Here is a 27271-nt window from a genome sequence, read left to right as displayed (position 1 = left end):
CATGTTCCACTGTGAAGTGGAAGCTCTGGAGGAGAAGGGCCCACAGGGTGAACTTGGACTTGCCCTCCTGCACGGAATCCAGCCATTTGAGGCACTGGCTGTGCGGAGAATGAAGGGGCGCCCCTCGAGGTACTGTGGGTATCTTTTTAGTGCCCACACCACAGTGAGGCACTCTTGCTCATTGATATGCTATTGTCTTTCCGCTGGGCCAATCTTGGCACTCGCTTACTCGACGATATGTCTCTGGCCTTGGACGTCCAGCTGGTACAGCACCACCCCCATGCTTTCCTGGCTGGCATCGGTCTGCACAAACAGTGGTTCATCCGGCACCTGCCGCGACAGGGTGTGGCAGTTGCGGAGCTGTTGTTTTACCATGACCAGGGCCTGGTCAGTGGCCTGAGTCCACCCGAATTTGTGATTTGGTGAAAGCAGGTCAGTCATGGGCGCGGTTATCGAGGCGAAGTGGGGAACAAATGACCTCAACCAATTCAACAGCCCCATGAGTTTCTGGAGCTGCTTCCGTGTCTTGGGTGCCTGCTTGCCCTCAATAATGGACAGCTGTTTGGGCAAAGGGTGGCAACCATTCACGTCTACAATATGGTCCAGAAACTCGATCTTCTCCACCCCAATGTGGCACTTCCTCGGGGCGCATGTGAGCCCGTGTCTGGCGAGCTGCTCAAACACCAAGGCCAGATGGTGTGCGTGTTCCCCCCACGAACATGACCAGATGATCACATCATCCAGGTATGCTTGGGCAAACTTGCCGATGTAGCCATCCAGGACACGGACCATCATGGTCTGGAAGGTCGCAGGAGCATCCATCGGGCCGAACTGCATCGCGCAGAACTGGAAGCGCCTGCCATCTGGGGCAGTAAATGCCATTTTGGGGCGGTTGGCGGGGCATACTGGCACTTCCCAGTTCCCCGACTTGAGGTCAAGCTTTGAAAATATGGTGGCATTCCCCAAGCCAGCAAGGGCATCCGTGATGTTGATTAATGGTGGTGGTGCCAGAATGGTGACTTGATTTATTGCTTTGAAATTTACGCAAAATCTTAGCATTCCATATTTCATGGTGGCCATTATGATACGACTATTATAAGGTGAATTACTAGGTTCTATGATGCTTCTCGCCAGCATGTCCTCTATTTGCGCCTGTATGGCATCCTGTTCATGGGGTCCGAACCCGAACACTTTCTGGAACGGAGGGGTATGGGGGACCAGGGGTATGCAATGCACTGTAATTATAGTCCTCTGTAACTGGTCCGCAGCTGCAAAAACTTGCGAATGAGCCCTTATCACCTCATCGATGTCGACGTGGTGATTGGTGGGACTTCGTGGTACAGCTCATGCAAACCAACAACTGTGCTAGGTGGGGATGGAATAGGCCGGTGGATACCGCAGACAGTCCACCGGCCGTGGGTACCAAGGTGCAAGCGCCCGGCACTGACTTCGATTATAGCATCGACCTGTGCCAGCCAGGGGGCTCCCAGGATCAGCTCCTCTCGTAGCTCATGCAGCACTATGGCATCCGTTTGGCTAACATGGTCCTTTATGTGGATTTTTACCTGGGCGTGCCTAGAAGTGGGTGTGCAAGCTCCCCTGGTGGACCGCAGGACTGTCCTTGCCTCAGCCATCACATCAGCACCAGCGACGAGGTGGGAGGCAATATAGCTGTGGCTGGCGGCTGTGTCCACCAAAGACTCCAGTTCCCGGCCGTCCACCCGGACTGGTATGCGCAGCAGACTGCCTTCCTCGGGACAGCATATCCTCTAGCCCCGCATATACTGTTGAGGCTCCCAGCGATGTAGGGCGAGCGGCAGAGTTCGCCGAAGACTCGGGGCAGGACCCGTCGGGCCGGCGCAAACTGCCCCGTCGACGTCAGGTGGGCGGGGCGGTAGATCACTGACGCCCGCAGCTGCTGGCAGGGAAGCCGACGACATGGGGCGAGCAGCAGAGCTCGTCGGAGACTCGGTGCACGGCCCATCGGGCCAGCGCCAACCGCTCCTCCCGACGTTAGGTAGGCGGGGCGGCGGGGCTGGTTGGAGTTTTGGAAAGCGGGGCCCAGCTGTCTCATCGCCCTCACCTAGGCATTTCCGGATGGTGTTTGGTCATCTCTGTTTCCCCTTGCTCCAGGGGCCTTGAAGGGGCATTCGCGGTGGGTGCCAGTGGTACATTTCTGTTGGACAGTACCTGCAGAGAGGAGGCCGCTCTTCATGGGCTGTCGGGCCTCCGCGTCGCTCCCCTCGGTCTGCCTGCTGCCAGGTCAGCCGTGATTGGCTCTGTGGCTCAAGGTTGTGTTCCCGCGACCCCGACGACTGGGCGGATCTGTCCGGAGGTGCTGGCTGGCCAGTGTACCGCACCACTGCTCCAGCATCTTCTGGTAACAGCACCGCCTGGGTGGGGTTGGGCCTCCACTGCATCATGGTCTTCGTTGCACTCTGTATGGCCTGGATGTTTCTCTCTGTTTCTCTCGCCACGGCTAGGAAATCGTCCACACTTCTCCCCACGGCGTTACGCATGAAAGGTCGTAATTCCGGTGACAGTAGCTCCACAATCACTGGCAGTATCTCGGCGACTGAGCCACTTGTCATCAGACGTCGGTGGAGGCGTAGCTTATGATAAATAAAGCCTTCCACGCTTTCCCCGGCCCGCTGTGTTTGACAGTACAGCTGGTACTGACAGCTGGCACGGGAATGCGCGTCATTAAAATGGGATTCGAATCGGATATCGAATTCGGTCCAAGAGATCCGGTATTCGCCTGCCATCGCCCACCAGGCTTGGGCACTGTTCCGGAGCTGTCCATTAACTCTCTCCGTGAACTCGTCCTCGGGCACCGCGTGTCTTGATAGTCTGTCCCAGCATGGTGGCAGAAATGCATGCGGATCTTCATGTTATCGCCCCGTGAATACAGGCGGTGACACCGTCATGCTTGCATTTCGCGGTACCAGTTCCGGTTGTGCCTCCCCATAGCGTCGCAGACCGTCGTTACAGGCTGCGCATAGAAATAGTCCGTCCCTGAAATTACCTAATTCGCGTGCAGTCGTGCGAATCCGGTGTCTGACAGTGCCGCACAATAGCACCGCGCCGTCTCGCCTGGTCACCCGGGACAGCCTACCATCGTGTACGTCACGTGCTCCCTTATCATGGCCCACTCTGTGTCATGGTTATATATTTCCTTTTTTACAGTTTATTCCTTAGGGGTACTTGAGCACCATAGCGTAGTGCCCTACACTCGCAAGCTGCCCGCCCCATGTGGCTTTGACACACCAGGCAGACCCCGTCCATATTCACGCGCACAGGTGTGTAACTTTCTACGTCCTGGGCAGCTGACTGGCCCGATGGCAGACCGGGGTGTCAAGTGGCAGGGAACAGACAGGCAGGGGGGCCCGCCTCCCCCCTCCACGGCCGAAGGTCCCGTTTCCGCTTGTTCTTCGTCCCGCGGAAGTTGACCCGGCGGCGCGGTGATCTTGAATGGTCCGACTCGGCTGTACTCGTCGTCGCTCGGCTGGGCTCGGCTCCCACTCGACCCGAAGGGCGCAATTTGCCTGCGCTCATCCAGCACGATCCCTTGAAGGGGAATAGGGGGAAGAGCGAACTCACTCGCGCGGCCGAATGAAACGCGATACCTGTGTGACGCGCTCTTATCGCTTGACGGTGCAATCTCACACCATTTTGGCACATCGGCTTCCGCTCCCGCGCACTCTTGTCCCTGCTCGAATCCCTGCAGCATCCTCGCAGCTCCCGAAAGTCTTGAAAATCCGCACTTTTTATGTCCATTTATATGTAATAGCTCATGGTCAGCCACACTAGTTGGGCGCCATTTTGACGACATTAGGGCCGTTCCCGTGGTTCGGATTCACTGCCCAGCTGCTCCAGCAGAGAAGGTTCGTGCCACGTGGCAAGGGAACTAGCCTAACTCGGGTGAAATAAAAGAGTTTATGACATTAAGTTGTGTTTACTGCACACGTCACACACTGTACATGGGTCTGTAACAGTCCATCAGGGCGAGGCCTGGCTCCACGCACTTTGAGCGCGACACGACACTACCAGTGACCTGACTGGCAGTGACACGACAGTGATGCGACAGACAGATGGTTCGATGCTCGCGAAACCTGTAGCTGCGAGGCGGGTCGAACACTGGGTCATCAGTCAGGGTGGGGATGCAATGTTCGGTGACGGTGGTCCGCCTCAAGGTTACATCCACGGCAAACACTTCGGGTCGGGTGGCGAGGACCTTGTTAACCTCAGCCTGGTAGGAGGGAGGACATCGTTGTGCTAGTCCACCAGGGTCAGCACCGTGTGCTGACGGGGGGGAGTCTGTCCTAGGGCGTACACCATGTACCTCTCGGCTCTTCCCAGGTTGGGGCGGGGGGGGGGGGGGGGGGGGGTCCTAGCTCCAAGACAGTATCTGTCTGGACTAACCAGGGGAGTCCTAGCACCACCTCCTCACACAAATCTTGCACTACTACTGCGGACACACTACTATTTAATTCTTGTGTACTCACCATGATCTCAGCATGCCCCAGCATCCGCCCGGTGTCCGTGGTGGTAGCCAGGCGTAGCTCGCCACTGCCTGGATGCAATGCGCCTGCGGGCATGAACGAGGGGCGTACGAACATGTAGCTCTCTCCCTAGTCGACGAGCACGGGAGCTGGCCGTCCGTTGACCTCCACGGGGATGCGGAACAGGTTGTTTCGCGGGCGGCCCAGCTGTCCCAAGGTCGGGAGGGCGCGCACTCACCTGGCGCAGGTTTGATGGTCTGTGCGGTCGGGGGGAGCCTTAATCCCAGTCCCCCTGGGGGGCGTTTCCCGACTGGGCCGGAATCCCCGCGGGCACTCATTGTGCCAGTAGTAATTGCCACGCTGGCATCCCAAGCGACACAGGGGGACTTGTTCTCGTGCTCCGGCATCCCGCGGTGGTCGCTCCGCTCGCCAAGCCGGCGGCGCCTCGATGGCTCGTAGTCCTCTGTGTTGTTGTGAGGGTGAGTCCCGTAGTGCGGTGTTCTGCCGGGCTTCTGGTGGGCTGTCACTCCCTCGGGTGCTCGTGGTCGGGCCGCGCTGTCAGGCTCGCTGGAAGTTGTGTTCCGTCTCGCGTGCTTCCTGCATGTATTCCGCTACACCGCCGGTGTAAAGTAAAGTAAAAAAACTGTCAGATCAGCAACTTATTTTTAATAACCAATGCTGTTCTCAAAAGCTGGCTACACATGCCACTTACATTGTATCATATAATATAAGTTGTGTGTAATGTAAAAATCAAAAATAAAGTTTATCACTTATAAAAATGTGTTTTGTTCAATTTTTTTCGGCCTGCCTAGATATTATTTTATTTTAACCTCCCCTTAAAATGTTTGCCCATGTCTGTTCTAGACTAAAGACCAGGGAGACTTTAATCATCTACCGTGAAATCCAGCCATACTTACGACCACTTGAGCATCAAGCATGTCGCATCGAGTCCCGGCTCTAACAGATTTATCGACGGCCATGTCAGCAGTAGTGCAGTGTGTGTGGGTACTGTGCCAATTAAGACAACCTTAACAGTGCATCAGGGCTCTTATTAAGTTACTAGTTAGTCAATGGGCTGTAACAGCCAGAGTATTTCTGTTGCAAACTTTTCCTGGCGTTCGCCAGCCACGTGGCTATTTAACGCCTAGAACCAGCATTCTTATCCACATGTGCAGGCTCCGCATAAATTGCTAATCGGCGCCTACAGCAATATATATCAGATTTACCAAAGACGGATGGTCAAAAGACGTCAATATAAACAGTTCTCTAGTCTCGCCAAATTGGCTTCCTACTCCACTCCCATTGGTGTAGTGTGCGGCTGGACAAGCAAACCACAAAAGAATTTGTAACTTCTGCATGCCCGCAGCACACCGCCCCTCCCCCGTGTCCCAATTGCTTGGTTATGCTAACTGCGCCAGACGTGAACAGAGAAGCTAGCGCAGGGCCCTATCTGTAAAGTCTCAAATTTGATTTAAAAAACCCTGAGAAAATTCTGCCACCCGACAATATAATTGCGGCAAACTTAGAAGTTATAACTGTTCATTAACACCTACAAAGTTCTCAAATAAATTAAAAATCTTAAGCTTTACCCGACTTTTAAAACGAAACAGAGTTTTAATAAATATGCTTTTTTTCTTATTAAAAACTATCATTAAACCTTGATGTCGTCCAACTGAAGGCCACCCTAAAGCCCGACCAGCAACGGCCAGTATCCGACCCCTCTAACGGAACGCGCCCCTAGCCATGGCCCACCCGAGTCAGGCGAGCGCCGCGGAGCTAAGGTAGAATCAACACCCATGACTTAATCGACCAGACAACCCGAATCCTGTACATCGTAAATTCAACACACATTAATGATCACATCACTTTTAATTAACAACGCCGTGCAAGGGAAGTGCGACGTAGGAGTGCCCGGGTCACTCACGTGAGGTTTTTTAGTAATACAGTTGTGAGTGCTGCCCTTGCGGCCTCCAGCCTAATTTCAATAACGTAGTGTGTAACTTAATTAAAACTGCCCCAAATTTCCGTTTATCATTCGCCACTGGAGCAGTCATCAAGCGACAAACAGTCTCCAGTGTAACTCAGATTATTCATACTTATTTCATATAAATTGTTAAATCTAATTTCCAAAACATATATATGTATTAGGTTAATTGTTAATTTTTAATGTGTGAATTTAGAGCCGCTTACATTTTCTTTTTAATATAATATTTTACGAATAACGGAACTTAAGAAACCTTGGCGCGAGAGGATGCTCACCCCTCCCCTCGCGCCAGGGCCAGACGCCAGTACCGAGCGACTCGCGGACCGGGACGGACGCGCGTCCCACGGGGAACCATCAACCATAGTCGACACTGAATTCACTCTGGTAAATATAGTCACGCACCAAAACATTTTTTTAATCAACTCCCCGTGTGCGCCCGGTCCTTTTATGGTGTAGTGCCTATCCCAGCCGCGTAAACATAACACTCCCCGCACAACGCATTACGCGGGGCAGTGTAATATACGGCACGGGCCGACTCCCGCAATAACAGATTTTCAGTTAACTGCCGAAGTGCACAGGCTTTGGCCACATCAAATTGAGAACTTTAATTAATTTCATAGCGAGCCGCGGTCCACATAGGTGGGCTCGCTCATCACCGTTCGCAAATTACGGTATTGGCCGACTTCAATCAAACTCTCCCCCTCAACCTCGACTGGCGTGAGGGCTTAATTTTAGTGATGGCACGTCAGAGCGCCCAGTGTAATCATAGTGTACTTTGTGTAGGGAAATAGTGTGACTTCAACTGCAAGTGTAATTGACAACGTTAATTAAACGTCCACTCCGCACACTCTGTGCGCGATTTGTATATGACAGTGCAAAACAGACTCGTGTACGTTATTTGTGGAACCTCCCCAATCCAGTTAGGGATCAGCGTGCTATGCTGTGTAGGGCCAGTAGTTCATCATTAATTAGGGGTCCCTAACATCACGACCACTGCCGCCGTTCCTAGTGGACCATGCAGGGGCATTCGTACCCAACGACCCACCTCGTGGTTAACCACCGAGTTAGCCTGGCGCCCTCCCGGACACGTTTCACGTACCTAATAAAACAGCCTTTCCGCTAGGAACCCCGCCGGATCTCGAACACGAGAACCCGGGAGATGGCAACCTAATATTAAGACTGGTTTTCATTACTACTAGCACAATTAGTACTCAGGCCGCCGCCGAAGTTAATAAATGTGAGATAAATTGCATATTTTCATTAGCTAAAATTATCATTCAAGAATTTAAAATATAAACTGTATTAGTACGTCTGCTTAGATCGTGTACGAAACCTTATATGAATTTACTTGTTATTTAATTTATATATTTTTTTAATTCGAACTAAGTTTAACTATAAATTTTAGTTAAATGATTTAGTTTTATACCTCATCTTTAACATGATCAAATCATCAGTTAGACAAAAAGTGATGCGACATAATATACAAACTGTTGATATAAACATGGTCACTTCCAGGCCCTTTTTGTAAATCGGTTTTAAAATTATCGTTTTATGGACTTTGAGTTACGTATCTTATACGTCTTTTTTATTTTGTTTTCTTTAATTCATCATTTAAATTACTTAAAGTAGAGAAATTTGTCAATCATTAGTTGGCATTTTTTAAACTTTTTGCATCTTTTAGTTGAGCATGGAGGTAGAGAACAGTTAAATCATTTATCATAACCTAACTCTGCTTACGATTTTTTGTGTTTTTATGGTGTGGTATGTGAGTTAGTGATTTAATTAATGTAATAACTTCGTTGTTTTTGTGTGAATATTTTACATAATTATGACCGAGTTTTACTACTTAGACGTTTCATTGTTAGTAGATTACGTAACATTTTGAGAATAATTATAATAATTTTAGTTTCATTAGATGTAAATTTGGTTAACCGTCGAGTGTTTTAATACGTTTGGATTATTGATTATGGTGTGTCAATTTTCCAGATTTTGTTCTGTTGTAATTGGACCAGTTTTTATACATATCTGTCATTTGCCGGTTCATGAATCTTTTTTTTTTTTTTTTTGCTAGAATAGTTGCATTTATGAAAATATGAAGATTATTAAAATTGTAATTTTTTTGGTAAATATGTAGTTATGCGGTATTTGCGGAAAAAAAATGTTAAAAATCCGAAAATACATTTATTATATGCTCTTCAACTTCCTCTTTTCATTAAAAGCGGCGGAGATAAGAAATTCTAAATACTTTAGGAGATATCGAATTTTTTAATTTTGCAATACAAGACCTGTGGAACCATTCGAGCGTCGCCATTTTTGTTATTTTGCAGTGTGTTCATGAATTGTGAATGCGTAATTAATAAAATGGGGTAAATATGTATTGTACGGATTAGCGCCAAAAAAAATCGTACAAATATGAAATAACTTTCATTATATGCTATCTTACGTCCTCTTTTCAGAACCGCCTGCGGAGATAAAAAATTCCAATTACTTTTGGAGATATCAAATTTTTTAATATTCATTTTTTGGCGATTTTTTTAAAAAAATTTTTTAAAAATCCGAAAATACCTTTATTCTGTGCTCTTTAACTTCCTCTTTTCATTGAACCCGGCGGAGATCAGAAATTCCAAATACTTTAGGAGATATGGAATTTTTTAATTTTCATGTTGTGCACTGATGCGGCGTTCAGCGGGAAGCCTACGATTCTTTCTGGACATACCCGAATACTCACGTTGGCAAGCCTTCTTTTCTTAAAATTAGCAAGAAGTAATTAAAAATACTTTAAAACATTGTAGATGGTAGGTTATATTAGGTAAGTATAGCTACATTATAAAAACTGTAAAATCATTTTATGGTTGCTTAGCAAATAACATTTTAATATGTAGCTATCCAGCGCTAGGAAACCGTTAACATGATTTCACAGTATTTTTAATGTAGCTATCCTAACCAAATCAACCATCCACAATGTTTTGAAGTATTTATAATGTAGCTAACATAACCTAATTGACCATTAGTTTTCATGAGTTGCATATTTATTTACAATAAACAAAAAAAAACCGAAGATAAACGATCGGGCGTTTGCCTCTCGTCTGTTGAAAGAAGGCTTGCCAACGTGAGTATTCGGGTATGTCCAGAAGGATGAGTGAATCGTAGGCTTCCCGCGTTCACCATTGTTGCTTGTTTACAAGTATTATTATTTATTTTTTTCGCGAAGTAGTTGAACGACTACATCACGTAAAAAGAAAATTACGTGAGTTCCTACTGTTCATCCTTTTTCCCGGTTTGTTAGGTCAGGTCAGCTACATTATAAATACTTTAAAACTAAACAACCATTAAAATTAATTTTTATTACTTTAATGTCCTTTCAGTTTCAAAGTATTTATACTGCAGCTGACCTGACCTAATCTACCTTTGTCCCGTTTTGTTAGGTCAGGTCAGTTACATTATAAATACTTAAAACTATACAAGTAAAATTAATTGATATTATTTTTAATTTCCGTTTATTTTGAAGTATTTATCATGTAACTAACCTTACCTAATGGAAAATTTCTGTTATTTAGGCATTCACGCGCACACGGCAAAATATAAAATGGCGTCTGTTGAATGATTACATAGGTCTTGTATTGCAAAATAAGAACGGCGATATCTCCAAAAGTAATAGGAATTTTTAATCTCCGCAGGCGGTTTTGAAAAGAGGACGTAAAAGAGCATATAATGAAAGTTATTTCATATTTGTACAATTTTTTTTGGCGCTAATCCGTACAATACATATTTACCTAAAATGGTTGATTAGGTCAGGTCAGTTACATTATTATTACTTTCAAACTAAGGTGATATTAAAAATAATGTGAATTAATTTTAATTATTCTTTAGTTTTAAATTATTTATAATGTAACTGACCTTACCTAACAAACCCGTAACAAAGGATGCACAGTAACAACTCACGTAAATTTTTTTGTTACTTATTACTTGCGCAACAATATCAAAATAACAAATAAGACTTTAAAATTATAAACGTTAAAAACTCACCTAAGTTGGAGGCGGTGACTGTTTTACACAATAATTGAACTAAATAATCACGTATTAGTTCATTTGAATTCTGGCCTATCACGAACAATCACGTGACATCATTATCCAATAAAAAAATAGATACTCGTACGTAAACAAGAAACAATGATGCACGCACGCCACAGGAATGCGCTGGTATTGTGCTGAAATTTAAAAATTCTATATCTCCTAAAGTTTTTGGAATTTCAAATCTCCGCAGCTTTTAATGAAAAGAGGACGTTGAAGAGCATATAATAAAGGTATTTTCGGATTTTTAACATTTTTTTTTGCAAATACCGCTCAACTACATTGAAGAAATTTAAAAATTCGATATCTCCTTACCTCTGCCACTTTTAATGAAAAGAGGAAGTTGAAGAGCATATAATAAAGGTATTTTCGGATTTTTAAAAATTTTTTTTCGCAAATACCGCCCAACTACATATTTACCATTTTTTTTACTTCTTGTCTTGAATAACTCAGTACAGTATTTTAAATATCACTAACCAAAAGTTTACATCATTTACTGTTTTGTTAATTGTAGCTAACCCAACCTGACCAGCCGTTAACACGAATTAAGGCCCGTCTACAATAGTCCGAACCTGTGCGTGGTCCGTGTCCTTATCCGAATGTGAGTGACGTCACATTGTCTCACCGAAAACTGCCCTGTCCACAATTGCGATGTCCGATGTCCGAATGTATTGATTTCTAAAGTAGCTACCAGAGCGCAGAAAATGTGCCAACCAAATTGTTTTTGTTTATTGTTTTGATGCTTTGTAGTTTGAAATTGAACTTTTAAAAGTTGTGGGAGTTCAATTTTATATATTTATTTAGTAAGGCAAAGTGGCAAATGTAAATGCTAAAAAATGAAGTCATATCACAGTAATCGAACAGCACTAATTTAAATGTCGTCTTGCTCTTCTTGAATTACAACACCTTCCATTTCCTTCAATAACAAAAACAAACACCACGTTTTCAAACGGGAACTGGAAATTCAAATATTGTGAGTGTTCTGTTCTTTTTCTGTGTCCGAAGCACACAGGTTGGGACAAAAAGTTCAAATTGACGAATGTCATTGACCAGGTAGGTTCGGACCTTCGCCCACTTGACGCATGACATCAGAGTGTCACATGGACCAATCAGCAATGAGTGTCCTTCGACACAGTTTAGGACATTGCTATTGTAGACGGGCCTTTAATAGCATTTTAAATGTAGGTAACATAACCTAATGAACTATTGAAAATATTTTACAGTATTTTTAATGTAGCTAATCAAACTAACTGTTTAAAATGGTATACTGCTTGAAATATGGCAATGCTGTTCAACAGAATCTTTAAAGTGAACCAGATGATTACAAAAAAAAATATTTCTATAAAAGCACGTACTTAAAAAAACTACTGCTAGCACCATCTCTTGACGATTGGTCATACTAATGTGCACATAGGCAATTTGAGTTGTGAATTCTACAAATATTCAGCAAAATGTAAATAACAATGTCCAATTTAAAAAAAAAATTAGTGCAGTGTTTTTAAATGTTAGTGATCAAAATACAATGTTTATTATGAATGTCAAATAATTAAAAATACTTAAAATGAACATTAAATACATCTATAATTTTTAAGTTCACCTTTCGATAATTTTTATTAACATTTTCATTTGTCCGTATTTCAGTTATCACTTACGCTTGTAACATCGTAAACATATGTTGCCAAAAAACTTAACTAATATTATATACAAACAAAATAAAACACGATTCCGGAGCTAATGAATGTAGGGACGCGTTAGTGGATGTGAGTGTCACATCCCTAGAAATCTTGATTTAGTGGACAGATGAAGGGACAAATGGGCATCCCTTGTGAGAATTCGGAAACAATGCAAAAATGGCCGTATCCACTACAATGCACATTTAGTGGATCCCTTAGCTAAGGGATCCTTTAGGCTAATATTCGGATACAGCTTATGTCTAGTCCGGTATACATCTACATTTGCCAATGTGAGAAGAGGGTGCAGGGGAAAACAAATAAATAAATTGAAAAATTATAAGAAAATAAACCATTAATTGTAGACTACTAATGACAGAATTTTAAGTTGAGAAAATAAAATGTAGTTCACCAACTTGGTGCCACTGATGACATTACCACTCCTTCATTCTTACAGGAGAGTGGGAATATGGGGGTTTTGGGCAGGGAACATCCACATTCTTCGTTTGCATAAAATACATTTCTTTATGAAACTTATGTTCGGGTATAGTATTATATACAGGGTGCGGCGCAGAAACTTTCTGATTTTGTATTTCGCGTCAAGAGGTGAGATGGGGTGGGTCTCGTTCGAAAGGGCAGTCCATGACGTGTTGTCACCCGCCTAGTCAGTTGCTGCCATGCGTTGGACCAACGAGCAGCGCACGTTTGCCATCGAGGCTTACTTTTCTAATTGCCGTTCCATTATCGCCACTCAACGAGCGTTCCGTATTCGGTTCAATATTCGTCTTGCATGTCCAGTTCCTGGTCGGCAATCAAATGTTACGTGGGTGGACACATTTAGGACGGGTGGAAGTGTGATGAAAAGTGGGACAGGAGGTCCGCGGACTGTCACTACCGCCAAAAACATTGAGAGAGTGAGGCAGTCATTTTTGCGCTCTCCACGGCGTTCCGCACGTAAACACGCCGCTGCTCTGGGGATTTCGGACCGCAGTGTGAGATAAATTCTTCATAATGAACTGAACTTTCATCCGTAGGCCTACAAAATGGTTGTGACACAAGTGCTTAGTGAACGCGATTTTATTGCTCGCCGAAATGCATGTGAAGTGCTTCGTGAAAACTTGGCACATGACGCACTCGTGTTCTTCAGTGATGAGGCTTACTTTCACATTTCGGGCAGTGAAAACAAGCAAAACATGCGTTATTGGAGTGATAAAAATCCGCCTGAACTTCATCAGCGGCCACTTCACTGTGAACGAGTAACTGTGTGGTGTGCAGTGTCAAGAGTGGGAATAATTGGTCGTTATTTTTTTGAGGAAAATGAATTTGCAGTCACGGTGACTGCGGCTTGTTACACAAATGATTGAAGGATTTTGTCTGCCTTCACTCGCAGAAATGAATGTTGGGGATTCTGGTTTCAACAGGATGGAGCCACGGCACACACCGCGCGATGTTCAATGGATGTTTTGAATCAACATTTCGCAGAGTGCCTTATCTCAACAAGAGGAGACCTTGTTTGGCCCGCCCGTTCCCCTGATTTGGCTCCGTGTGACTTATTTTTATGGGGTTATCTGAAATAAGTTGTATACAATGACCGTCCAAGGACCATACCTCATCTGAAAAACAACATACGCCAGGCTATTGCCAACATGCCCTTCGATATGCTTGAAAGAGTTGCACAGAACTTCAGAAATTGGGATGCATTGACTATGGGGGCCATCATTTGATGGATGTCATCTTTAAAACTATATAATGGAAAAATTTCAGGTGATATATATTGCAAGAAAAATTAAATTATAATGATATCTTTACTACTTTAATTTTTATTGGCCTTTCAAATTAGCAAGTTTCCGCGCCGCACCCTGTATTACAGCCCTATGTATTATAGTATAAAACAAGATTCTATTCATATAATATCTATGGTATTATATTCTATACTACAATCCCACCCAGTCTAGTATATTTTGCGATTCCACGTGGATAATTTAAATTTTTGTTTATTGTGTTTTACTATTGTTTAAACTTCTCAGGTATCATTAAGTAAACCTACTTTAGTCTGTATCAAGATAGCAAAAATATATTCAGTACGCTAATGTAAGTACCTCAAGAAATGTATTTTGTGCTAAACAGGCATGAATATTCCCTGTCAAAAAATAACTCTTCCCGCGCTTGTAACATAAGAACTTACAGGTTGTAATGACTTCAGCAACGCCTTGTTGGCAACTTCATCAATACTGCAACCTCTCCAAACATTTCGCTTTGTTTATATTCTTCAACGAGTTCAAAACCAACCTCCACTACAAAAACATAATGTTTTTATTTTATCTAATCAATTATGTTATTCACCTAACATAATAAAATAAATATTTAACATAACATCCTAATTAAACACACATAATCCCCGTCTCACCTAACACAGCATACAAAATGCACACAAAACCCTATTACTGAAACATTTAAACCTTTAAAAACCATAAGAATACTCAGGCTGGTATTGAAGACCCAAAAAAAGGGTTTGAGTGTTGAATATGCTACATCTGTAACCTAGGCCTATACGTATTTCTGGTAACTTTACCACTTCCAAAAACTTAGATACGTCACCAGTGCCTTAATTGTAGGGAATGGGTTTTGGTGTCCTACCCGTGACCTATCTGTAGCCCAAACTTTTGCGTATGCACAGAGGTCACTATTTCAGTGGTTTCATCCAGATGGCGGGCTACGTCTGGCCCCATGAACTCCTATACATTCACTTTCGTGAACATTGTGAGACATACCAACCAATTTGGTGTACCAAATGAAACTTTATGATAGCGAAACTCTTCTGAAATACATTTTGTACACTTTAATAACAAAAATTAATTGCATTGCAACTTAAAAAGACTTGAGAAAATTAGAATAACATTTTTTGAATATCTGTAGTGTCTTCTCCATTTCTGTTCTCTCTCTGTAGCAGAGGAGGGTGAGACTATGAATAGTAGCAAGTCCAAAACCAGTCTGCGGGGAGTAATTTTCATCTTTTTATAAAAGTATTTTTACATAATGAACACAATAATTCATGTCAAATATATTAAATAATATTTATTTAAGTAATTGCTATAATAATTTATAATACGTAGCTCAGTCCTTTGGTTTTATTTTATGTAGCGTAGCTCTAAGGCCCTTAGTTGTTATTTTATATAAAAATAAAACATAATAACACATTAGAAGTGATTGGTATGTGTGCATATATATAATTATTTTTCTATCCTCTATGCAGTGAAAAAATCTTTGGTACAAAAATTGTTGCCAAATATTTATAAAAATTAAAGGACTATTCATCAGGTGGAAACCATACATGCTGATTTTTGTTGTCTTCAATTATTCTCAAGTATACTTTAACAAATAATTGATGTGTAGAGACAAATCATGTAGTGTGTTGTTCTGCGCTGTGCAACTGTTTCTAGTCTCGCGCAGGACACCATTTGTTAAAACGGCTGCTTATCTGTTCCCTTACTGGTATTCGGTTTAGGCACACTCAAGTTAGGTTACCTTTATTTCCCAACACTGCACTGCTTATTCGTTACCTTACCCAAATGTCTTGGAATACAACCCTTATGTTTCCTAGCTATGGTTATGATCACTTAAGTACTTACTAAGAATAATACTCTTACATGTATTTTATTCATGCCAAAAATATTTGTCTTTTCACCATTAATTCATACAATATCGCAAAATACAAACTTATCATTTTCCTCATTAATACACAATAACAACCACACATTCTATCTTTAGATCCTGACATTAAATTATTTCAGCATAATGAAACACAAACTTTTATTTTTTCATGGATACTACATTAATTACTAAACATGTTCTGTATTTCCTACTTTTGTAACATTATGGGTTCTCAAAAACCTTTTTTTAACCATTCACTTGAACAAAGTATGACTATCATCTCTCAATTAACTACCAATGTTAATAACAAACAAACATTGTTATTCTGAATTCCATTGATAGCAATGTACCTAACTTTACGTTACTTCCATGGTTTCACTTTTCATTGGCTTTATTTACCTATTTATTATTATTTTTTTTTCACTTTATAATAAACATTTGTGATATCTGGTATTAAAGATGTAAACTTTATCCATCTGTTCTACATCAAATGCTTATTTACTGACTACTTACGTAAAACATATAAGAAAATTATTAAAAAATATTATGTTGTGCATTCATGCAAAACAAGTGTCAACAAGACACGATTAGGTAAATAGGAATACTTTATAAATAATTACAATTTAAAATGTGTTGCCGCACCTCAGATACTATTCTGAACAAGTTCATTAATTAATTTACTATCAGTATTCATCATAACAAACAGGCTAGAGTAACCACCTTATGCTGCCATGACCAAGTTTGGAACAAGTCACACTTACACTACACATGCTTGTTTACTTATCATGAAATTTTATGTTTCAATAATTAACATAGACAAAATTGTCATGAAATGTTGATAAATGTTGAAAGTCTTGGTTTATTTGAAATAAGCGGGATAAATTAACGAAATAACTTTGTACGTTTCAATAATTTTCATAGTTACAAAATTGTTATGCAATTTTGGTAAATGTTGAAAGTTATAGCTTATTTGAAATAAGTGAAATAAATTAATGAAATAAATTTTTACGTTTCGATAATTAACATAGACACAATATTTTGGTAAATGTTCTTATTTGAAATAATTGGGATAAATTAGTGAACTAAATTTTATTGGCATGTAGTTGTTTTTACATTGATGTTTCACTTGTGGTTTTGTACTCAGGAAGGTTGTAGAGTAGCAGCTTCCTGGAAATAAGTTTAACAATAACACAATAAGTCTTGGTAAAATGGTTATTTACATGTTGTTAACGTAGCTGAGCTCACCTAAACAACCTTCATTTTCCTCAAGTTGTGACTGCAACTGTTACAAGTAAAAGACCACTTACTATATATTAATACAGGGTTGCTACGGTCAGGGAAAACATGGAAAAGTCAGGGAATTTCATGTATCCTGAAAAGTCAGGGAAATCAGAAAGACTTTGGAATTTACTATGCATACTGTGAACTAACACACTTTCCCCCACATTGTTAAAATGTAAGTTTTTTACATTTTTTAAAAAAAACATATTTTTGTCTCCTTTAATTTTTAATTCTGTCACGTCGCAAACACGACAGACAAGACGGCATTTAACAAACCACTCCAGAACTTATTGTACACATTTATAAAAAAAAAAATGTTCTCTGTATGAGGCTAAGATGATTTATTGAGAAATTGAGGTTTGTACTGTTTTATATTTTAAAAATAATCATCATGATTAAAATTATTAATATTATTCTATTTTGTATATGTAACCAGATCAACAAAACAACTTTCAAACTTAAAATTTATGGGTTTAAGAAAATGCATTACCAGGTTTTTTTAATTGCCTTTATTTTACACATATTTGTAATGGTTCCATATATATTACTCTCTTTATCATCTTACTTTTTTTTTATCAATTTTTCAAAACCACCTATGCTATGAAAAAAAAACTTCTCAAAAGCCTAATCACAAGTTTTTTTTTAATGTTGTGTGGGTTAATGTGAATAGACTTATCAGCATTTTGAAATGTTAGTAATATTCTACATTCTACGAACATTTTATATATTCAACCGTCATTTTAAATTTGCAAAATAGCAGCTTTACCATTACCTCTGGGAAATTTGTAAATACTTTTTAATTTTAATCTTTTTAAAATTGTGTGTTAGTTCATTTGTGAGACTACAAATTTGGATATTAAAAATTCATGTTTTGGTACATTTTTGACAATTCTTGAAGTATAATTGTACATAGTACTGCTCATTAAAGACAGTTCTTAAACCAAGTTAAACTGCTCGTTAAAGACAGTTCTTTAACCAACTAATACTAAGAGATGAACTTTCAGAAAGAACATTTCTTATACCAATTACACAGGTCTGTGATGAAAAAGTTGTTAAAAAAATTTATCACAAACATGTAGATGTTGGTCTGTATATAGCAAATATAAACTTTGTTCTAACGTATCACGTAACATTCTTTTTGCATATAGATAAATATATAATAGTTTGTTAGATCGGTAAGTTTTTTTTTTTTTTTTACAATAACGATTCCATGATCTATATTTCTTTTATATACTCTATGACAGACCATTCTATAGTCTATTGTTACTAACCTGCCTTTCCCCTGTGAGAAAAAGTATCAAAAAAAAGTTTTATGTAGTCTATGATTAATCATATTGGTTTAAACTGCAAAAAAAAATTTGTAATAAAAGATTGTTTTATTAAATCTGTAACTATGGCTCCTTGGAGTTGCAAAAACAATCCAAATGTATTTTGCTATATTTGCGGACAATATACAATAGTTAAGCAAAGATTAAAAATAACAGACTTTGTAAAAAATGCTTATTATGCTTACTTCGGAATGAGGTTATGTTACCAAGAGAAACAGTGGGTTCCGCATACAGTATACCGGCTATGTGTTGATGTGTTAAGACAGTGGACTTACGGTAAATCAAAATCAGTCATTCGGTATTCCTATGTTGTGGCGGGAACAAAAAAATAATACAGATGATTGTTATTTTTGTTTGACCATTGTAACAGGATATAATTCTAAAAACTGCGCCAAAATTGTGTATCCTGATGTTTCGTCTGTAACAAAGCCAGTTCCACATGGACCCGAATTACCCATACCAGTTCCTACTAACACTAACAGCTTCGAAACGCCTTTATCACAAAACTCAGAACAAGTGGTGAAATTTTTCACCCTACAAATGACCCTCGACCTTTAAAACAGCAAGAACTGAATGATTTGGTACGGGATCTTGGATTACCTAAGGACGCTGCAGAACTTCTCGGTTCTCGACTAAAAGAAAACAATTTTTTAGATGCTGCAACTACATTTTACTGGTATCGAAGCAGAGAACAAGAATTTGTGGAGTATTTTCAGAAAGAGGATAAGTATTTTGCTGTGATATTGGCGGTTTAATACAAAAATTCAATATCGAATACAATACACAAGAATGGTGACTCTTTATAGATTCTTCAAAAAGAAGCTTAAAGGCTGTCCTTTTGCATATCGGCAATAAATTTTCATCGATACCTGTAGCTCATTCAGTTTATCTTAAAGAAATTTACGAAAACTTGAAAAATGTTTTGGAGAAAATAAAATACACCGAACACAAATGGTTAGTTTGCGGTGACTTAAAAATCATATGCATGCTTCTTGGTCAACAGCAAGGCTACACAAAATTCCCCTGTTATATTTGTGAATGGGACAGTAGAGCAAGAAATTTACATTGGAAAAAAACTGATTGGAAAATTAGAATGGAAATGAAAGTTGGAGTAAAAAATGTCATCAATCCGAGCTTGATGGATCCCGAAAAAAATATTGCTTCCACCACTTCACATCAAACTTGGTTTGATCAAACAGTTCGTAAAGGCATTACCGCAAGATGGAAATACTTTCAAGTATCTTTGTTCATGTTTCCCTAGCTTATCTGATGCGAAGTTGAAAGAGGGAATATTTGCGGGACCTGATATCAGGAAACTGATTAGGGATACAGAATTTGAAAAAGTGATGACAACCTTGGAACGAAATGCCTGTCATGGCTTTAAAAATGTTGTATCAGAGTTTCTAGGCAACACAAATGATCCTGCTTATAAAAATATTGTCCAGGAAATGTTAAACGCCTATAAAAATTTAGGCTATAATATAAATCAGAAAATTCATTTTTTGAAGTCTCACATTGATTGTTTCCCAAAAAAATCTAGGCGACTACAGTGAAGAACAAGGTGAACGGTTAAATCAGGACATAAAAGAGATGGAAAGAAGATATCAAGGCCGTTGGGACGTTAATATGATGGCGGACTATTGTTGTATGATACACAGAGATGAAATAAAAAAATCATAAACGAAAACCAACAAAACACAGCTTTTTTTCAAAAAGAAAATATTATTGTTTTCTTCATGTATACCTTAATGTTGTATTTTAATAGCTATAGCCTCAATAAAACTTTATAAAATATTCTAAAATGATTCTCATTCATTTTATTAATTTTTTTTTTCGTATTCAAATACTTTATCATCTGAATCTGATAAATGTGACGTGGTATATATCATATGAAAACCGTTTTCTATTACTTTAAAGACAATTAAAACAAATATTAACCATTTAACAAAAAAAATTTAAAAAATTTTTTTTGCAGACCTGTGTTATTATATGGTCGTGCTGCTAATTGGCTGGATAAAAATTGTAGTTTACGAACTTTCCAAAATAAGGTGCCAAGTACGACAACGATCATATGTAATGGTCTGGAAAATTTTCTATATGGACTAGAAAACCTGGAAAATTCAGGGAAATCATATTCAAAAAATATGTAGCAACCATGTTATACCTTCTTCAACAAAAAAAAATTATGTTAAGCCTGAATACCAATAAAATTTATTTAAATAATTATTTTGGACATACACCTTTGCTAGTTTGTGCTGTTTATCATAGAGAAAACTCAAAGAACGAAAAAAAAGAAAATATGAATACACAAGCACACTGAAAACATGCCAAAATAAGCCAGTGATAAAAGTACAGAGAATTCTGAAGAAGAATTAGTCAAAACATCACAGCACAGATGAACATGGTGGGCTGACAATGACAAAACAGTTTCAACAAAAACAGTAAGTACAGATAAATCACTAATTCGGACCACACAGCAACAGAGGACCCCAAAGATGATACTAAACAGATAATCTGGACCACACACGGACAATAAGTGATGCACATTCGTACTCAGCGATGAATATAAACAGGTATTCTAAAAACTCAATGACGACAGTACTGATACACACGGCAGTCTTCCCAAGACAGAAAAGTAGCAACGTACACTAGAAAACAGGTGGTTTACATACCTTCGAACCACACTTCCAGTGCTGATATTTTAAATTCACAAAACTAATACACAAAAGTTTACATAAACTTAAAACATTTACACAGTAGGAGGCCAAAAAAGGATAATTATAATTAAACATTTACATATTATCACGTACTATGATTCACTTGCACAACAGACAGTGTACTTACAAATCTTAGCCATGGCTTCCTCTTAGACCATTGTTTTTTGTTGTTTTTTTTTTTTCACCTATAGTTATATGGTTGGTTGTACAAAAAATTACTTCAAACGAAAGGTGTGAATAATATTTTAAAGTTTTGCAATTTTAAAAAAATGAACGGATTTGATAGTGTTCTTGGTACGGAAATTAAAATTTTTATCCCTTTTTTTTTTCATTCACTTGATGCAGTGGTACGTTTTATCAAAAATAGTTTAAGATAAAAATTATTCTATTTACAAACAATTTGAACAGAGTCATTAATGTGACTACTAATGGAGCTATAAAATTTTTTGTCCTTCAATCCTTGTTTTTTCAACCCCATGCAGTTATTGCTGGTTGTATAAAAAATATATTTAGACTAAAGTTTTTGGTATTACTCCTACGAGTTCTAGTACGTTCAAACGGATGTGATATTTGTCATATAATAGGAATTACAGCAATTTTTCTGTTTTTCGAAAACCATTCCTATTTCTACCCCTTTGATGGAATTTTGCCCATTTACTAACTCGACCGAGATTTTCAGTTATTTAATTTTATATATCAGTTTGGAAGTGATTTGTGCAAAATTACAATGAGATGTGTGTGTGTGTGTGTGTGTGTGTATATATACATTAAACAGTAACTGGTACAATAGGTAGTCTTTCTTCGAAATCTACCTAAAAAGAATATACTAGTTACAGTGTTAAACTGCTGCAGGTATTTGGGCATATTGTTCTGTGACTTTTCATTTGCAAATGTAGGTGACTGTTCAGAAGTACCTCGCCTAACATTTTAGACTAGCAATTATGCAGGGTTAAAAGTGGCAAACACTTCTCACTATTTAAAAATAATAATTTCTTAGTTAATTTATTTACATTCTTATATACTACATAGTACAATTGCTTGAAATTTGTTATTTTTAGTTGTATAGGTATTACTAAATACATGTCAGAACAGCTGGCAATGTTATGCAATGTAAGCAAATGTATTTAAGACACTATGGCTGTCATGGATACTGTATTTATATTTGGATTTTGTGTTTCAGAGTATTTCAACGTGACCCTGGTGTTATTACTAAATATTACTTCAAGAATCATGTTATACAGGCATTGAGGACTTTATTTGGTGAGGTATGTGGAGTAAAAAGGTATAATAATATAAATGTAAATATATATGTATAAATAAGTCTGTCTACAAGCATAATTCTTGTATTGAGGGCTATGGCTAATTTTAAAAAATGGGTGTGTGTACTTATGTATGCATGTTAGAAGTTATACTTACTCGGTGTAATGAATTAATTATTTATGGAAATAATAATAGAAATAGAACATAAAAGGACTGGAGTAATATCATAAATATAATTGGTAAAGTATAAATTCAATCAAATTAAATATTTAAATAATACTCAGTATTCAATATTAATATTAACATATCCCTATGTAAAATAAAATATTTAATTTAGTAAAATAATAAAAATAAATTTTGATAATGATGATCTATAAATATGCTGAATGTTTCTTTTTTATTCATATCAATTATTTATTAAATAATGTATTTATTTATAATTAAAATAAATTATACATTCGGGAACATAACCTCACTTATATAAATACAGTTGAAAGTTTATAAATACAATTTTTGTCACTAATATTCACACTAAAATATTTTTAATGATATGGACCAGTATTAAACATAATATTCAGTATAAGATTTAAAGGCACCTACATAATATTTATTTTTATGTAGTTTTTTTTTTTTTTTTTTTCGTCCTGTGGAAATTTCATTGCATGGTGCGCATGCATCGTCAAAATTCACTATAATTTTTTTTTCATAATGCATTGTCAAACAATTTTACACTTGTAAAGATTATGATTCAAAAGTATTTAATCACTTTAATCAGTTGACAGCAGGATTCAGGCCAGAACAACATCAAGTTAATTGACTTAAGGGTTCTGCTTAGCAGGGGGGGGGGGGGGGGGGGGGGGGGGGGTTGTGCTGGTGATGCAGAATATTAAATTTAACTGGTTTTTATAGTGTGATAACATCTGAGTGCTAGGCAGCAGTGAACTAGCTCTCAATCTTTACATCATGAGTATGGTAACCATAACATTTTTTTGACGTGATAACGTCTTATAAATCGATGAACGCCGGCTGAAAGCTCGAAAAAGCATGACTCATTGTCACGTTCCGCCTGAGCAGAGCATGCAAGAACCGGCCAACCACCGTGCGAGGAAATCTTCTATAATATCGAACAGGTTAAGGCGGGCTTTTTAAAAGCAGCAATTGAAAAATTTTTGTTTATTTGTCCAATTTCATCATTTCAAATTAACACTTTATTGACATTGATTTGATTTCAGTTTATTTCTATAACTAATTGTTCATGATTATATTTAAACAAATTATTTAAATTATATTTGCAAAAACTGTAAATAATATTTGAAAATTAAAAAGTATGCAATTTTTCTTCAATTTTTTCTTATGACGTTATCACGTAAAATTATCGTCTGTAAACCGACTTTACAGACAACCCCCCTTTTTAATTGAATATATAAAATAAGGACCATTTGCATTGAATTGATTTGACAATATTTTTTTTCCAAGTCCCTTAGTGCTTTCAAGAATCTTTATCCAGAGTTTTATACCTAAATGTTGTTCTGAGGAACTCTTATTTATACATCTTCACTCTCCAGAAAATACATTTTGAAAACAAAATATGGAAACAGTAGTGTCATTCTGATATCAAACTATTCTTATGTGCTTATTGTCACCAGACACCATTTATAGGTCTTGATCAGTTGTTTAATGACTTAGGTTCTTCTGAAGCTGTGCACACCGGCTGGGCAGGACCGTTAACAACATGTGTGCACTGCCATATTGATTGCAAAAAGTTCTTAAAATTCTTACATTACCGTGTTTTATCGCATAATGGTCGCACACACGTAATCGTCGCAACCATATTTTAGGCTGTCAAAATTGGGATAAAAAAACTTCTCGCGTAAACGTCGCATGATGTTTTTGGTCCCGCTAGTAGATGCCGAGCGCTTTGTGTAGGTATCTTTTCCGTATAAAACTATGTATTTTAAAGTAGAAATCTAATATTTATTCGGTCATTATCACTTCCTACTAATATTATAAACGCAAAAGTTTGTAAGGATGGATGGATGTTTGTTACTCTTTCACGTAAAAACTACTAAATGGATTTGAATGAAATTTGGCCTACAGCTAGCTTATAACCTGGATTAATACATAGACCCCATATTAATATGAAATTCCATCCCTAGGGGAGTGAAAAAGTGATAAATTCATTTTATAATAGAAAAAATCATAGGTCATAGACATACAAATAGTGAGTGAGTGTCATTTCTCTATGTCTGACACACGATCATACACATAGTAAGGTCGGGCAAATTAATATTTTTCTCCTTGGTGAGACCAGTCCGCTTAGTGGAGCTTGCAGCGGCTAGCAAAATAAAGGTGCTAATAACAGTTTTGTTCTTAACTTCGTCAATAGATAGAGTTGCCTTGAATTTTAAATGCACCATAGTTTTATGCGTTTGTCATGTCTTTAATTTTCGTTTGTTTGTGCCGTATGCGTTCCTATACCATTCATCCGATTTCGATGAAATTTTGGTGATTTGTTATGCGCATGCCCATGAAGGTTGCTGAGCTGATATAACTATGTTTCAATAGTTGGAGCACGAATCATGTCAAAAAATGTGTTTATTTCATTTTATATAGCGGCACTTAGTCCGTTTTTGTTGTATAAGTGTGCACGCATGACACAATTTATTTAAATATAAAAGAGAGACACAGATAGTTATATATATATATATATATAGAGTGAGATAGAGACAGAGGGATAAGTTGAGATAGAGCGAGGTATAGAGAATGAAATGGGTTAGATAAAAAGATATACCTATAGATGTAGGCTATAGATCTATATAGAGACTTATATATTGAAGATATAGAGATAGTGGGAAGTATATATGTAGATATAAAGAGATAAATAGAGATAGAGAGATACATAGATGTATATAGATGTAGATAGAGCTAAATATATATAGAGAGATGGATAGATGATTTGTATATGTGGAACTACTTCAAACATATTACAAAACAAAACTGAATGATGCATTGCAATGCAGGCCGAGCATTAGCTAGATAATGGTATCTTTTCAATATTAGTAATCTCTTATTTTTCAGCTTTTTTCTATATTGCTTTATAAAGTCTAAATTACATACAGACCAGGTAAATAACTATAAACGGGCAGAACGTCTGTCGGGATCTGAAAGTGATATAAATTAATTTTCACACTTGACATTCAAATTAAAAAGACAATTACTAACTACACCCTGTGTTCAGCCCGGGCAACCCCGGGTATTGCAGCTAGTAGTTGAATCAACACACCCATTTTACATGACCACTTTGGAATCTCCTCAAATTTTGTATAGTGGTAGTAGGTACTAAAAATAAGAAAAATATTTAATTTTAATTTTTTATCTCTAACGGTTTCCAAAATACAGCTATGTAAAGTTTTCAAAAAAGCGCCCAAAAACGCTGGACGAGCGTTTTTCAAGTTGCTCTAGAACCTGTTCTAATTAAGCTAGAAAGGTGGGAGTGGTGTCATTTTACTCCATTTTTTATGGGCTTTCTTTTGACATATAACACACCATAGGTTGTAATAAAGTTTTTTTTTTCTAAACTCAAAATCAAAATTTTGATTTTGAATATATCAAAAAGTGCATCCCAAAAAATTTTGAAAAAATTCCTACAAGTAGGCTATATTAATGGTAAGCATAAGTTAAAATTTAAAAATGGGCAGATTATGGCTTCATGGTTAAATATTATCTGCAAAAAGGTGAGATTTTGGGAATTTTAATTTGGTAAAGATATTTTACTATGTTCTATTTTACCAACATCAGTAATGCTAATAATTTTACTATCTATAATAAATCTACACAAACATAGGTGTTGGTAGTTATGGCTATGGTTATGGTCATAAAACGTTTCAGAAGTTTTCTTTCACTTCGCACAGTTTGCAGAGTCTCTTCTTGAAAAATAACTACATGAAAACTGTAAACTGGAAACTAGAATTAGTTTAAAAATTAATAAACTTTGTTTACGCGGAAATGTAGCGATAATCGAGGGTCGCCATGATGGAATGGTCCAGTATGGTCGTATTTATCCCGCCAACAACATCGTGTACCTTCGGGAAAGTTCGTATTGATATTAATTTATTATTGAGGTGACTGTTTATTAGTTAATTTTGGATGGATTTTTAATGGATTTTAAAATATGTAGGTATCATTCAAGTAATTTTTAAAAAACAGTAAAGAATAAGCTAGAAAGTTTTAAGACTAACATTCAGACTGTAATCAATCTGCTCCAGCAGGCAGGAAGGAGAGGGCCTGAGGGGGGAGGGGGCAAGCTTTGCTGACAAGTTGAGACCTGCACCTCACAAGAATAGCTCACATAGCAGTTCGTCTGAGTCTGGTGCTCTTGTCAGTAGAATCAGTAGTTATGCTGAGAACAGTGATGTGATAAAGTATTAGTGAGTGTAACTACTAGTAATGTGTGACAGTAGTGAGTACTAATGATAATACAGTTATGTAATGTACATTATACATGTCAATATTTTTATTCAATTAATTATTATTTAAAGACAATTTTTTGTTGAAACTTGTAAATTGCAAAACGGTTTTAATCAATTTTAAATTTTAGACTTTAAAAAATGGAGAAAAAAGTTGTGTTTATTAGATTACAATGTTTTAATCCCTTAAAATAAGAAAATCATACAGTCAGGGATAAAAAGACATTAAGAAATGTCACATCATGGATGTGCAGTTTATATCCTGAAATTCCAAAGGAAGCTAAAATTTGCAATAAATGTAGGAAATAAATTACAGCTTTGAAGACAAACTTAAATGCCAA

At 38.2% G+C, this 27271-nt stretch overlaps 1 protein-coding gene across 4 annotated transcripts in view; it reads left to right on the top strand.

The window, feature by feature from the left end:
• Positions 1-7938: 7938 nt before the first annotated feature.
• The window catches only part of LOC134535794 (mitochondrial intermembrane space import and assembly protein 40), a 36016-nt gene continuing 16683 nt past the window's right edge, over positions 7939-27271 (top strand). Inside the window, exons 1-2 of one of the 4 annotated variants that reach the window (XM_063375074.1) lie at positions 7939-8179; positions 22385-22469. The gene's annotated coding sequence lies outside the window, so the exon portion shown is untranslated. Of the gene's footprint in view, positions 8347-22384; positions 22487-27271 lie in introns of all 4 variants that reach the window. The other 3 variants (XM_063375071.1, XM_063375073.1, XM_063375072.1) reach the window with 3 other exon arrangements.

This window comes from Bacillus rossius, chromosome 10, assembly GCF_032445375.1.
Source record: "Bacillus rossius redtenbacheri isolate Brsri chromosome 10, Brsri_v3, whole genome shotgun sequence".
Classification (NCBI taxonomy): domain Eukaryota; kingdom Metazoa; phylum Arthropoda; class Insecta; order Phasmatodea; family Bacillidae; genus Bacillus; species Bacillus rossius.
Note: the sequence above shows the minus strand (reverse complement) of the source record. Positions and strands in the feature narration are given on the sequence as shown.